The sequence below is a fragment of the Arachis hypogaea genome, chromosome 4, assembly GCF_003086295.3.
Source record: "Arachis hypogaea cultivar Tifrunner chromosome 4, arahy.Tifrunner.gnm2.J5K5, whole genome shotgun sequence".
NCBI lineage: Eukaryota > Viridiplantae > Streptophyta > Magnoliopsida > Fabales > Fabaceae > Arachis > Arachis hypogaea.
Window position 1 is genome coordinate 84,043,198 of NC_092039.1, and position 4,150 is coordinate 84,047,347.

The window sequence follows — 4,150 nt, forward strand, 5'->3', positions numbered from 1 at the left end:
TCGTTTAGTTTATTGCCTGCCAATTGATTTTTTCCACATCAATCAATTGTTTTTGTGAGAGAACTAATGCTTTATTTTTACTTACATCCAATTAATTGGTTGATTTACCCACAATTAATTAGTTAATTTATCCGATTGATTGAATTGCTACGACAAATTGATTAGTTTGGCATAAAATCGATTAGATGCGCAAAAAATCACAATTATGTAGCAAAACAAATCCAAAATCCTATTTTCAATTCATGTTACTGCTTCTTCTTGTAGTTCCAGCAAGAGTTTAGTAAAATGATAGATGTTTGAATATCAATTTAACAAATTCGGCTATTAAAACCTACCCTCACCAAATTCATCGTCTTTGTTGGAAGAAAGAATTATTTCGAAGTCATTATGGATCATATTCAAAGAACATATGATCCCGGAATAAAAAAAAGTTCTCTTTGATAGATACTCTTTTTCTTCTTCTCTAAAAATGGACTTTGTTATATCTAATTTCTTGAATTTAAGATGAGAGATAAATAAAGAGAACAAGATATATATAACTTTTTCTATTTAATTTTCTTTATTTTTATATTAAAATTGATATCTCAGGAAAATGAACATGATTAAACTAACATTAGGTCCCTGGTGAGAGTTACACGTCTGAGATTTTTATTGGTTTACGTAATCATGCAAATAATTTTAAATGATGAGGTATGACTTAAAAGCCACCTTTTTATAAAATATTAAACAAGAGCTGAGTGAGCATTTTAATTATGATAGTATTTTATAATTGATGACCTAATTGTTTTCATCCTACATATTAAAAAAAAAGTATTTTAATTTAATAAAATGAAAAAAAAATTAAAACCAATATGCTCAATATATAGTTTCTCTGACAGGTTCCTTTTAAGAGTTATTTCACTATTTTGGTAACAAGAATTTTTTTAGATAGTAAGTGTTTTATTTAGGAATCAAGATTTTGACACTCTTTTTAGATAGGAATTTTTTATAATTCATTTTTTTATAAATTTAATGAAAAATATTTTAAAAGTAATAGTTTAGCTAGACTTTGATAATAAAGTACTTAAATTAAGGTTCCTCTCTAAAATTAAACAAGGAGAATTTAAAACAATTATCAGATTATGTTAAAGATTATTTTATTTTGTCTTGCACAATATAAAAAAATGCACAAAAATAAAGATGAAGAACAAGACGCAACTATATATTTTGGTTTGGCCTTTAAATATAATAAAATCTATATTTAATTTCCACCATGAACTATAATAAAATGTTTACTATAATCAAAATCTAAATAATACAATCATAGGCCAATTCAAAAGACAAATAAAATGGAACTTAAACCAAATTCCTATGCTAAAATCTGTAAAGCTTCAAAGCAAGCCCTCTAGAATGCCAAACCAAATGTCTCTATACCAGAGTTCACAAAACCAAACACCAAGCACAACAGAAACAAATTGGTTGACGAGTTTTCTTCTTAATCTGTCATGTCTTTTCCTTTATTTCTTTCTTGAGTTTCTCAAGTAATCACTATTTTTGCCTTTTGCTATTATTGAAAGACATAAACAAGATAAAGGAGAAATATTCTAAGCATGGAGGAGTTAGAACAATTCTTAGTAGGAGACTAGGAGATCAATATAAATATAATTTTAAAAGAAGAAAAAAATTAAAATTAAAATTAAAGGAGGCTAATATAAAAATTAAAAACCTTTATATATAGATTAAAATTTTTTATTTGGGGGCCATTGCCCCCTTAACCTACACTAGTCTTCGCCCTTAACTCTAAGACTAGCTAGCTAAAATATTTTAAGCCTATCTTTCTGAAAAAAAAAATGATTATGATGTACGAAAAAAAGAATAACACTAAAAACCTTCTCTTTTTTCTGATATGAATTACAAATTTTGCGGTCTTTTTAATAGAGTATCATTGCTTGAATTAAAATTCTGAAAACTGAGAGATGTGACTTTCGAAGTGTTTCATCTACAAACCAATATGAACAGAGAAAAGAGAGAAAAATATGAATCCATCTTCGCAACTCATCACTTTTTGTCTTTCCAACTCTGAAATTGTAACATACATAGGTATATGATTTTTGCATCTTGAATGCTGATGTGAGGATGTGTACACTGTTGAGATTTGTTATTGCCCTTTTTCTATTTGATTGTCAAGTATACTCCTATAATATTGTTATTGTCTTTCATTTCAGTGGTCTAATATTGTTAGATTTTAGTTCTCTAAAACTTAAAATTATAATTGGCTCTTGTCGTATCGTGAGGTTTGTTTATTGATTTTGAATCTCTTTCTTGTTATTCTATTTAATTATAGCCTGTACCTAACAGGATGAGAAGAAGGATCTTCAGGTTTGACGACAATGCCTCCACACTAGTGGCATATAATATAATGGCATCTACAATTTTTAATATTTTCATTCAAATCCCTTGCTAGACACTTGGGCTCGATGCTCATAGTAGCCCAAAAATGAATTAAAACATTAAAAAAAGTGTAATAATGGGATATTGATGAAAGCCATTGACCATAAGGCACTCTCTCTGAAAATTTTACAAATGTGTCAAATCTTTAATTTGCAGTGAAACCCTAATTGGATCTAGACAAAGGAGTCTCCATCGCTGGTAAGTAGGTTATTATTTCATTCTTCAATTTCAGGAAAACAAATCATTCTCGATTAATGAACCTTCAGTATGTTTTCAATGTTCTGTGCTTTGCAGGTTTATCTTCGGCAAATTTTATAGTAGATCAAATGATGGTAATGTTGTGATGAAACTGTGTTATAGAATACTATGTGTTTGGTTGTTTTATCTTTTTTCATCGCTGGAGTATTCTCTGAAAGCTTATTGTTCCGCGCAGGCGTTCTTGGAGGAAGAATCTGCGGTGAACCATTTGGATGGACCATTTTGTGTTGGCGACAATGATTGTCGTGGGAAGAGGAAGGAAGTGATGCATTCGGTCCTAGTGGTAATGACTTTGAGCATGGAGGTTTTGGGGCAGATTCGGAAGCACATGCTTATTTCAGGGACAATTTCTATGACAACTGGGAAGAAAGAGCTGTTGATGGTATTGCCGAGCTTGGCTGTATTAATTTCAAACACATCACTACAAGTGAGATTATGATGTTGCCATTTTTCGGATCGATCAGTTGCATTCTCGTTTTACAGTTTGCATGCAAAAATGAAGGGTGTTGTTGTGTGGAAGAATAAGATTTGGCGTAGAGGATGGAAAGGAAGTATGAAGTGAAAGGAATACAAGAAGTTGAAAGAACTGTAAAGTTGTCAGCCTTGACCTCTTTGCACTCAATCGATCATAACTTGAGCTACAAAAATCTAAATGAGGCGGTTTTAGTTGTGTTGGAAAGCTAACTTCCGGGGTTTCGAAATGATATATAATTCGTCATAGTGGCCATATAGCTAGGCGACGCGCACACGTGCATCACGCGCATGCGTGCATCTGCGAAATTTTAGACGTACCAGAGCTGTTTCTGGCCCAGTTTCAAGCTCGAAAAACACAGATTAGAGGCTGCAGAGTGGAGGAATCAAAGGACAACTTTCATTCACATAATTTTATGTTTTAGATGTAGTTTCTAGAGAGAGAGAGGCTCTCTCCTCTCTCTAAGTTTTAGGATTTAGGATTTCTCTTAGTTTTAGGTTTATTTCTTCCCAATTCCACGTTCAATGTTCCTTTAATTTAGTGTTCTTCTACTTTTATTCTATTACTTCAGTTTATTTTCTTCTTTTGTTTAATTATTAATGCAAAGAGTATTTTTCTATTTAATTTCTTTAATTTCTTGATTATCTCAATTCAATTCCTTTTATCATGTAAATGACATCCATGTCAATGGAGTAAGTTTCTAACTTGGCTTCGGAGTTGATTAATATTTGGAGACCCTTGAGTTGGAAGACTCAAGAGTTAAATTGTAATTGGGTTTATTGGTGGCTGCCTCTCTAGTCACTAACACTAATCCTTCCCAAGGAAGAGGATTAGGACTTGTGAATAGAAGTTGGCTCCCAACTTACTTGACTTTCCTTCATTCGTTGAGGGTTAACTAAGTAGAAACAACAACCTATTATTATTGATCTTGGAAAATCCAACAAGGATAGAACTTCCGAATAATCTTCTCCTAGCCAAGGCTTTTATTTC

The 4,150-nt window shown here is 31.5% G+C and overlaps 1 long non-coding RNA gene across 1 annotated transcript; it reads left to right on the forward strand.

Annotated features, from left to right (window-relative positions):
* The first annotated feature begins 2,365 nt into the window (after window positions 1-2,365).
* On the forward strand, window positions 2,366-3,717 carry LOC112794321 (uncharacterized). The gene is made up of 3 exons (XR_003198809.3): window positions 2,366-2,628; window positions 2,725-2,762; window positions 2,864-3,717. It is a non-coding gene; the product is annotated as an uncharacterized lncRNA (long non-coding RNA).
* The last annotated feature ends 433 nt before the right edge of the window (window positions 3,718-4,150 follow it).